At 38.2% G+C, this 11,958-nt stretch overlaps 1 pseudogene; it reads left to right on the forward strand.

Annotated features, from left to right (window-relative positions):
* Positions 1 to 2,229: 2,229 nt before the first annotated feature.
* Positions 2,230 to 2,973, forward strand: LOC149195635 (beta-glucosidase 24 pseudogene; annotated as a pseudogene).
* The last annotated feature ends 8,985 nt before the right edge of the window (positions 2,974 to 11,958 follow it).

Raw genomic sequence — 11,958 nt, forward strand, 5'->3', positions numbered from 1 at the left:
GACTCACTATTTTGTAATACCTCTTAGCGTAAAAGTCTCGATACAACGATGCTCTGATAGCATGGTACAAAGCTTTAAAGGTGGATGGTTTGGTAGCTGAGACTTTGAATAGAGGTATGAAGTAGTTGCAAATCGATATGGATTAATCCTGTAGAAGCCCTTGCAACAAGAAACCAAGGACTACACGGACTGCAAAAATGAACTCGATTGTTTTGTTTCATGTCTTCAAACAGTAAATGGAGGTATGGGACTCAAGAAGACTTCATGGCCCAGCATAGGGCTCCACTCAGATACACAATGAAGGACTGCTAGGACAACCTCCACTTCTACTCTATAACAGGCAACCATAGTTGATTGTTATCAACTCCAGAGAGTAGGGAAGTAAAGCAGTTAAGGTGAAAGTGACAGGAATTGGCCAAGCAGCAGGAAAGGCACATCATGGTAGAGACATGGCCTAATCAAGGGCCTTCACAGGAACAGAAGAAGGACATCTTCCTCCATCATCGCCCAGTTTTCCTTTTCTTATTATTTCTCTAATTCTTGTTTATTTTCAACCAAAAAATCAAATCCTTGGAAATCATTTTGGGGCATCTGAACTATCACAGGTCAGGGCAGCTAGTCAATCGAATAGCTAGCCCTTGGCTAAGATATTTTGTAAATGTTGATTCAAAGCCCCCCTTCTCTGTATAAATAAGGGGGAGAAGCACTTAATAGTGATTCCAGAATTCTGCACCCAATTGGTCCAAATTCTTTGGTTCCATTTTGGTTCTAAATGCTTGTTCATGATGGACTTAAGTGGTAGATTGTTGAATGTAAATATATCAGTGAATGGGACTCACTTTGAAGATTAATGAAACTCTTTGGTGATTCCAATCATGGAAATTCGCAGTATATTTTCCCCACTGTAAATCTCATTTAATATGTGTTTTCCTTCTCTGAAATAGTATAATGAAGTTGTCAGTTTCTTGCTTGTTCATGATTGTATATTTGTTACTAAGTAGTATCAGTACCTGTGTTAGATACATATTTACTTATGTACCTATAACGTGCATAGATTTACTTATGATTTTAGTGACAAATGTTCCCATGAGGTATATGGCCTGAAACCTTGACTAATGCTCCATTCTTTCTACTCTTCCACCTCCTCCCTCTTCCATATTTCTGCCGAAACATCGCAACTTAGGATTCTACATTGCAATCAACCCTACGCACTGAATTCCCTCCTTTCTTTCCTCCTCTTCATGTTACTACAACGCAAATATTAAGTTGCATGTTGTTGTGTGTCGACCACCAGAACAAGACATTCCTCCTCTAAGGTCAGCCCGATTTACCCCGTGAACATTCGGACCCGTGTATTGGCTTGAATTTACCTTCATGAAGTTTGGTTGAACCAAGCCCCTTTTATTATCTTTTTAATAACGTGACAATTGGAATGCTGCCAAAACCCCTCACTCATAATCTTCCAAAGCACTCCTCTATCTAAGATGTCCTAGGCACTGGTCTACAATCAACCCAGAGGTTGTCTCTAGGAAGCTTTCTGTTATGAATATAATTCATAACAATTAGATAAATAAAATAAATATAAATATTAAGTATTAAATAATTAAATATTATTTAGGTTAAATAGTCATTAAATTAAGTGAAAAGGCATGTCTAAAAGACATGCCCATTCATGAAAGGTCACCTTCCAAGGTATAAAAGCAAGGTCCTCATTGTAATCTTATATCATCATATACAATTTTATATATAAATAAAATATTATTTTAAATACCTATGTGTATTTTAACATATTAAATCTCCAAGCTATCAGTGTTGTGTGTAGCATAGTTTTTATGCTTCAGTGGTATCAGAGCCATGGCACACGATATAATCAAGCAAGCCTTTGAACGTAGTTCGCCACACAATGTGCCATTACATTCACGTCCTAAACGCGTCGAACATTTTAGTGAAATTCAAGAATTATTTCAGCATTTGAAAAAAGCAATTGCAGAAGTTAAAGCATGTCAAGAGGAAAATGTGGAAGAAGAAAAAGAAGAAGAATTCGATCAAAATGTTGATTTTGATGAAGCTGATAAAGATCAAGATGAGGATTATCTTAACAAACAAAGAGATGTACAATATCATAACAATGAAAAAGATGTTGACAATGAAAAACTACCATCAGTGGCTCTTGAGAAAAATCAGGCTCTTGAAGAGGTGTAGAATGTAAATACCTTCGAGAAAACAGGGATGGTGGGTAAAGGCAGTTCAATTATTACTGCAACTAGTGTGACTATTGGTGTAACTAACATTCAGAGTCATCTACATTTAGATATTGATCTTAATGTGCCTGATGAAGGAGTAGTGGAATATGGTTTGATGACTTGTTTTTCCTCTCAAATTTCTTCACGTGTGACAAGTTCAGAGCTTGATATTGTGAATAGGACTAAATACCAGAAGCAACAGAAAGGTTCCATAGGCTTTGTACTTGTAGCGAACTGGATGGTGCCATTCTCAAAGTCTCTGTCTGATAAGAGGGCGACCCAGAGAGCAATTGACTTCAGACTAGGGTGGTTTTTAGATCCATTGACATCCGAGAAATACCCTGAATCCATGCGAAGGTTAGTGGGAAGACGTTTGCCAAGATTTAGCAGTGAAGAGGCGAAAGCTCTGAAAGGCTCATTCGACTTTATTGGTTTTAACTACTACATCACGCAATTTTGTATTAACAATCCTATTCAACCAAATTCTCTGTTACACACTGACTACATTCTCGATGCCCATGCCAACGTAACCTATGAAGTAAATGGAGTTTTCATTGGATCAATGGAAGGTGATAACAATTTCAGATCTTATCCCACTGGACTGAGCGAATTACTAAATTATACAAAGAACCACTACAACAACCCTACCGTATACATTATTGAGACTGGATATGCCAATTTCGACAATGGCACAACCTCGCTTGCCCGAGCAATGAACGATCCCAGGTGAGTGAAGTACCATTATCAACATTTATCACATCTACGCGAAGTGATAAGAGTTGGATCGGATGTTCGAGGTTATCTGGTTTGGTTGCTAATGGATGATTTTGAAATGGTCATTTGGATTTACATATCGCTTTGGTTTGTATTATGTGGATCTAAACAACCATTTAAAGCGATATGTCAGGGCATCCGCGCTCTGGTTTAAACGCATCCTTTGAACGTAAAGAATGTACAATGGGTTGAACAAATGTGCGTGACTTTGACATTTTATGCTACAGTGTCAAACGATGTGAATGGCCTGTACCGTCGTATAGATGTGATCGATCCATATAGTGATTAATTCACAACAATAACAAAAAAATTATATTATATAGGTACAAGTTATATAATATATATATCCTTTATATAATTTACAAATATATAATTATTATATCAAAAAAAAATAGTATTTGAAAAAAATATAAAAATATAAAAAATATAAAAAAAAATAAAAAAACAACAACAACAACAACATTATTATTTTAAAAAAAAAAAATTAAAAAATACACTAGTTAAATAAAAAATTAAAAAAAAAAAAAACAAAAAAAGGAAATAATATTGATAAACTACATGACGAATCGATGACTAGATTGTATACCTCGTGATGACAGACACTAAGTGGGGAAAATTGCCAGCGATATAGCTTTGAGGACAAAGCTTCCAAAGGAAGAGGCTATGTTTTTTTTTTTCTATGTAAGGCTAATTCTATTAATAAAAACAAAAATATAATTACAAAGAGGCCCCGCCTCAACCGTTGTCACTGAAGTTCATCAAGAGTGTCTACACTACCCCAGATTTGGGGAAACCAGTTTGACATGGCAAAAAACCATACATATATCTCGAGACCGTCACCAAAGGAAAACCAAACATAAGACCTGGACCCATACTTTAAGGCAAAAACCAGAAGAAGTTTCAACACAGCATCACCTAATGCGACTAAACAATGACAAACCTGCTTATTGTTCAAACAAAGAGCAAAAACAACAAGTGACTGGACCAAACCCGTCAGCAACAGAAGTCTGAGATGGTGCATGGGTGGCAATGGTTGCCACATGGCATCATTTGTTATCAACCTGGTCAAGTGTCTCCTCGACAATGAGGTAAGCATATCGGTCCCAGTCTTCATCCTCCTCCACCACGTCGCCTTTCACTACGCCACCTAGAGGCTCCCTTGCATGCTGGGTACCGCTGAACTGCTAGCTAATTCCATCGTAATTGAAGCTTCGGATGAGCTGCCACCAGTTTGTTGAATGTCACCAGCGTGAACATCTTCACCATGTAGACGGCCATGCCTAACTTCCCTGTCATCATCCTTCGAGCGTTTCTGAGAACCACGATCCGCTCCTTGATTTCTATCCTCCTAAAATGGTTCTTCAGAATTTCTCGCCTGAGCACTGTTCTGCTCATTTTCTTTAGAGAAAACTATGGTCACATTGGTAGTAATGATGGGCCTGTTCAGGCTACTCTAGAACCTGAACTGGGTTGAGTGAGGGACAGAGCTGGGATGCAGAGGAGAAATTGCAGTGTGGAGCCGGAAATCACTGTGCGCAGCCATTGAGGCCTGCCCTTGCCCTCGCCCACTACGCGTTTGAGGATAGTGTCTATGAGGCGAACTGGGAGGAGGCGAATTCTCATGGGAATGAGGGGGTGAGGCGGGAACAGAGCTTTGCGATGCTTGAGGGCGAGTGTTGCCACCACGGGTGCCTCCTCTGCGGCTCCTCATGTGGTGACAGACCATATCAGTGTGGTTAGAGTGCAATTCAGCTGGACAAGAGGCTGGGAAGGAGAACAGGTTGTGAACAGAGGGCTCTTGTGCAGGATTCAAAGGGAAATGCCTGGAATGGGAGTAATGGTGCCCATTTCCGAGGTCAATACAACAAAGAAGCCAACATCGGCTCCCGGTGGCAGTTCTGCTGCAAGAATTTCCAGCCTGAGGCGGACAGATGCTGAGGGATGGAGGATATACAGAGGGGTCGAGAGGCTCCATATTGTTTCCAACTGCTCCCTGAGTGGCCATTTAATGTTGCGTGCAGGCTGGCCTGCGCTCATCTCAGGTGAGTTTGGAAAGGAGCGCTACCCACCGTCTGGCAGGTCCAAGTGTCAGCGGTCTGTTGGGTCGCCATTAATGATCTTGGAGACCCGCATCCGGGTCAGAGGCTATGTTATGAATATAATTCATAACAATTAGATAAATCAAATAAATATAAATATAAATAATCAAATATTATTTAGGTTAAATAGTCATTAAATTAAGTGAAAAGGCATGTCTAAAAGACATGCCCATTCACGAAAGGTCACCTGCTGAGGTATAAAAGCAGGGTCCTCATTGTAATATTATATCATCATATACAATTTTATATATAAATAAATTATTATTTTAAATACCTGTGTGTATTTTTAACATATTAAATCTCCAAGCTATCAGTTTTGTGCGTAGCATAGTTTTTATGCTTCACTTTCTATATCTCCTGAAGCACTTGTGTTGCAGGTGCCAGAAAAAGCGACAACATCTTTCTACCATCGTTTCCAGGGAAAAAATTAGAATATGTTTCCCTGGGTATGAAATTTTTTTACATTCCCTATGTCAAGTGAGCAAGAGAAGTGTGGGTTGAAGATCTCTCACCTTAGAGACTCCACTGTTTCAATCTTATGACAAACATCCTAGTGACTCCACTGTCTAAATTTCTAGCTCCTCTGATTTATGATTCATATGGTTCAGAGGGGGATGAGGTGGTTACAAATTGTCAATGGTATGTACTTACAAATTGTCCCAAAGTTAAAGGACCAAGCAGAGTCTGCGACTGTCAGTTGCAAAAAAGATTCCTGCCAGGAATTCTCAGTAGATTCTCCAATCTATGACTCTTACAGTTCAGACTATGAAGAATATTTTTATGATTTACAATATGGTTGGCCAGTAGACAAATGGGTAGCAAATGATCAACAACAAGCTTTTCTAGAAAAATCTAAAGCTGAAGAGTTGAACAGTATTTGTGGCTGCCTTGACCAAGAAGATATTGGTCAGCAGAATTTTCATGAAAATAAGGCACCTACAATTTTTTCTTGTCAGCTCTATGACCTTGAAGCTGACTACATGACGACATTCTTAAGTCAGAAGCAAAGGTTGTTTCTAGAGCATGTATTAGATTTTTTGTTTGAAGATTTTTCATGGTGCATGCTTGTTTTGATTTTCAAATTTCAGCAGCATGGAGGCATTAGGTCCAGCACCCAAATATTGGTCTAGCTCCATTGGAGGGTTGAACTCACTTAGGTGAATTGAGCCCTATATATAAGTAGGAGTTGTATATAAATAAGCTAACTAGCTGAGCATTTACTTTTCAGTTGGTAGAATTAATATTTTTGCATTTCAGTTTGATGAGGAAAGGACTCCCTGCAAACAAAGTTTCATGGAGATTTTATAGTTGTACAACTTCATTATATTTTTGACTCCATGCCCAATGGTGAAGGCTACTCGTCTGCGGGTTCTCAGCACCTTGCCAACAACACACTGTCCCCAATTGGAGCCAATGTTGTCACTCACTACAAAATTTGTTTTTAGTTGCCCAAAGTGCAAAAGCATATGAAGTCTAAAGCCATATTCCAAACCACAGAAGCCCTTAAAGCTAAATCGGACCCTCTCCATGAGATAGTTCTCAAAATAATATTTCCAACAGTATAAATCCTCAAATGGACCCCAGAATCATAAGATATGGCCTGTTAAAGATGGGGGTTTTGTTACCTTTGAAATAAGGGAGAAGAGCATATCAGAGGTCCAGGATCATGTCGCAAATCGCAATCGGTGTTTTCTGAAAGTAGCAACAGCGTAGGGAAGAGAAAACCAGCGATCACCGATATCGGAGATCAGAGGTTCTGTTGTGGTGTTTAACAACCCCCCATTTATTAATTATAGTAGTTAATATTACGTTAATAAATGGGGACCGTTCAAAAAATCTATCCAAAAAACAAAACTTAGCATTTAGGCATTTCTTTTATTTTTGGAATAAAGCAAAGATAACAATCAAAACCCTTTTTTTAGAAAACTACTAAATACTTACCTTTTCACATATAACATGATTAAAACCCTCCAAAATCAAGTAAAATGATTAAAAAAGGACTCTATGCTCGAAGCTATCATAAAATCTGACATAAACTAAGTCTTTAATCTTTTTGGGCTTAAGTCTCGCATCGCATATCACCATTCATAAAGGACCCGCTTTAAAGAGGTTATTGCGAAACATGCGAGATGCGAAACTGCAATGGCGTTGTAACCTTTATCGCATCACATTTCAGGCATTCAAACGAACACTATGTACTTACCACCAGCCGATATTGCGAAATGCGATTAAGACCTGGACCCACTTCTTAAATATCATAAACAAATGTTTTAGGTCCGCCACTTAGTAAAAAGGGTCATTTTACATAAGATAAACCTGGCAATTAGCTACGTTTTGAAACGACTAACGAGCAGCTCACATCTCGCATCTCGCAAAACACAAGAAGAGGTAAGAAAGGTAAAAAGGCATATTGTGATTTTGTGATCTGCGATATTGCTTCACAAATCGCACAATCGCTATCATCGCAGTTCAAAAGGCTCGCCACCCTAGAAGCTTTCTTCCTATTTTACGATGCAAACATTTATGAGCATTAAAGCTGAGGGATAACAAATCATTAGTGGGAATTTAGTAAGAAATAACTACATTTATTTCTGAAAAGCCATTTAGTGTGATATGATATCTTCTTACGTGCATTCAAATAAAACTCCTTTTATCACCTTTACAAGTTATCTGCATTATTTCTTTTTACGTTCATATTTGTGTATCTGATAGCTGTTGTTCTTCACTTTTAGGAAAAGTCTGCAGAGCAAAGCGTTGATAACAATGGTGAAGAAAGGCAAGGCAGATGCCTCTGAGAAGTCAGAAATGACTCTTATGTTTACGGATACTACATCCAACAAAGAGGGAGGAACCTCTACATGAGAGGCTATGTATAATATTCTAGAGGAGGAGCAACTGAGGATTATGGAAACAAAAATTACAGTTGACAGACATGATTCCTCAAACGCTTCCATGTTAGAGACGGCATGCTCATTTTTGCACCGCATAGCCGCGCGCCCGAAGATAATCCCTTATACTGACATGGTTAAATGGGTTATTGATGAAGCCGACATCTCAGACAGAGAATTCAAGATAAGAAGCCAAGATGTTATGGGATATTTTACCCCAGACAACCAACGGCTTATGTACCACCTACTAGAGCCATAAGTCATCTATAACAGGTAGTTCGTGGAGAATTTTTCCAAAGAGAACGACGACCCAGCAGACTGCACCCGGGCCTGGTCGAATAATGAGGAAAAAATCAAGAAAGACAAAAATGGTATGTACACTACTTCGTCTGTTTATCCCCCTCATAGTTTTGCAGCGGCCATGTTATGTAGACTATTTGGTAGACCCAATAGTACTAAGTTCTCCGCAAAGTGGTTGTCATTAATAAATGCAGTTGTTAACATAATTGTAATGAATTGGGCACAAATTTTGTCTGACAATATAGCAAAAATAATTATCAAGTATAGAAAAAACAAGTGTTGCTTCGAAAGTTTACCATCCATTTTTTATGAGCGCGTATGTCATGGATGCAAATTTTTTTTAGTTCGAAATTCCCTATCATGGGATGGAAATGGACTGTTTGAAATCCACTTCCCATTCACATATACCATAAGTACATGTGGGAATCCAATTTTCAACCACATTTTTTCAAGATTTGTCTTGGAGTTATGCTCCCTATTCACAAGCGGCTTTATAATCGAGATGCCCCCAAGTTTTCCCAAGAAGATGAAGTAGACATCCTCCCCATGGCCAGATGGTTTGGGGAGGAAGAATTTACATATATTAGGGCTTTTGGCAGCATCACCTCCCCCCATGTCCTCCCGTACTATGTTCCAGATAAATTGATGGCTAGAGAGATAACCTATCAAACAACTAGTGAGGGAGGAATGAGCAAGACACTACAAGAATCAAAAAAGGCCATCTAGCCTACATTCCCTGTACAATGTGGAGCATTTGCATTACACAACCTAGGGCATGCATTCAGAGACGCAGAGAACATGCTATCTCTGCGATTACCTAAATTCCCTGGAATGCAATATGACCTGTTTGACACTGTCGAAAAATTCACCACTCTAGTCAAAATAAAAGTATTCAGTAACAAGGAGGATGCCTTTGATGACATATTTTTGCACAAAAACACCTTCACAAAGGTGAAGCATATGGCACAACTACTTTTTGACCATGAAGATCTGGAAAAATTTTACAGTTACAAAGAAAGGAGGTTAGCAAAGGTCCCATTAGACCAATTATTGATTGAACCAATAAGGGAGCCTACTCTCAGTGTGATTATAGAAGGTGACTCCAAAGAAAATTCTAAGACCGATTCTAGACCAAAATCTCAAGAGAAATCTACCAAGGAATCACAACAGTCATCGCAAAATGGGAAAAGTAGAAGCATGGAGTCAGTAAAGGATACAACCCAATCTACACAGAAGATAGCTGAAGAAACTTCAGCTAGCAAGCAGGCTGAAATCCCTACTACCTCCGCATAGCCAATAAAACCCTTGGTAATTGATTTAGAGGAAGAGTGGGACAATTTTAATAAAAGTCTCAACATAGAGGAATAGGCGCAAGAGTTTCAAACTGCACAACAAAAAACAGCTCTGGAAAATACAGTGGAAGAGACTGCAAAAACACATGAGGTAGAGCACATCCCTGTAGCCCCCACTTCCGAAATAGTTATGAAAATCGAATAAATTCCCACTCTAGATGTGTTTTATAGCCCACAACATAACACCATGGTGAAAAGACAAAGAAAGAAAAGGAAATTGGACTCTACAGCTGCTACTACCCCTGAAAATGAACCAATGGATGTTCTATGGAAAGACTCACCCGTTGACCCATCCACCAACCTTACTAGACTCTCACAGTTTGCAGGTGATTACGCTACAATGACCATAGACAAAGCAACATAAGTACAAATCTTGCTGAGAGAAAACGAAGATAAAATAACGTCGCTTGAGCAACAATTACAGCAAGTAAAATCCGACCAGCAAGCAGAGATACAATTGGCTAAGCTACAACAGGTATTTGAATAGATGCAAATAGAACATCAAACCAACTTAACCGAGAGGGAATCATAGGTACAGGAAATAACTGATCTACACAAAGACGATCCAAAAATTGATCAGTTTGTTACCGAAACTCTCGGTCTTAACTCCCAGTCGATGCACCAGGAAGAATTATTGTGAATTACTGTGCCAGAAGATTTCACGGTGGAAATATTATTGCGAAACAAGCGATAAACTTACAAGTCAAGTCATAGAGATGAGACTTGAATACGATGATATCTTTAAAAAGGTCTCCAATTTCATCGCCTGGCAGAATACAAAATATGGGAGAAAAGTCGACCTGCCTAAGCTAGAAGAAACGCATAAAGAAATCATATTTGCGAGCTGGGATTCTCGGCTTAAAGAAGCAGAAAAGGCAACAGCAAACGTAGCAGCAACAGCAAACAGTGTCATAGAAAACATCAATGAAAATTTACATAGTGCCAACCTTGTGGCAGAATCCATTCCAGGTTTCCTTCCTAATGCGAAACAACTTGAACAACAATGGAAACAGACAACAGAAGAAAAAGCAGAAGTGATAAGGCAAACGACCAGGTTAAACTGGGAGGCATATTGGCAACATTTGGTAAAACCTCATAGCTAATGGATGACCCTGTATGCCTAAATACTTCTACGGAAAAAATGGCACCAGCACTTATTGATGTCGTATTCATTGGACAGTTTAAAGTTGAAGACGGCCAACCAACACAGCGCAAGCCCATGATGGATATTTGCAATCTAAAGGATTAAATGCAGGATAGTTAGTCACCTTATTTATTTCTATTTTGATTTTATTTTTGCACAATTTGAGGTAGGTCGTTTAAACCTCCTCAACTATTTTTGTAATAATCTATTTTTAGTTTTATAGTTTAAGTATTTAAGTCCAGAAATTTTATAAGAAACACTCTTCAAAAAATGCACTTCTATCCCTTTGAGGAAGTTCTATTGAAATTAATGGAACAGGATTTATTTCTATCTAATTTAGCATCTTCTACTGAAATTGCACTTTTGTACTCTTAGATGGTGTTGAATGGACTGAATATAGATCAATATTGTTGAAACACATGAGTAGGACATATTATAAATGGTACTTTTATCTCGTAATCCTTTTTACTTATGTATCAAGCAATGATTTCTTTTCGAATTGTTTACGTATGAAAGTCTAGATCTTGATTGCCATTATTGCACTTTTGTATGATCATAATCTATATTTTATGTTGAATATATGAATAATTTCTTATGTGATATATCTTTCACAATCGTTTTGGCTAACTTTTTATACGAAACTATTATTGTTAAAAGGGATTCACTTCTCATCGCAATTGAATGATCTTTATTACCAATTACTTTCAGATATTATTGTAGATCACATACATCAATTTAATCCCAAGTATATTTATAATTAGATAGTGTTTAAATTAGGATAAATGCATGTGATTGTTAGTTTAGATTATATTACTTTTAGCTTGAATATTACTTTAAAAATATCACATATCACCCCATTAGCACAATCATTAAATAGATTGGGAAACTGGTCCCATTATTCCGTCGGAGCCACTACTCCAAATGGAAAAGGAGTTGCCAACCAAGGTCTAGATCCAGTGATCTTCCCCCATGTTGAAGCAACGACTTTCGAGGCTTCAACATTTTGGCGCTAGAAGGAGGGCCTGACTGTGAATGGAAGGTAAATCTAAATTAACAGGCCATTCTAAGAGTAAAACTCCCTCACCCTCACCTCCAACTTCTTGAAATTCTTCCAAATCCCTAATCCTAAGCGAGAAGTTGCACAGAAAATTATACAAC

Source organism: Pinus tabuliformis, chromosome 2_2 (genome assembly GCF_031772625.1).
Source record: "Pinus tabuliformis cultivar Carrire ecotype Pingquan chromosome 2_2, CPIR1, whole genome shotgun sequence".
Lineage (NCBI taxonomy): Eukaryota > Viridiplantae > Streptophyta > Pinopsida > Pinales > Pinaceae > Pinus > Pinus tabuliformis.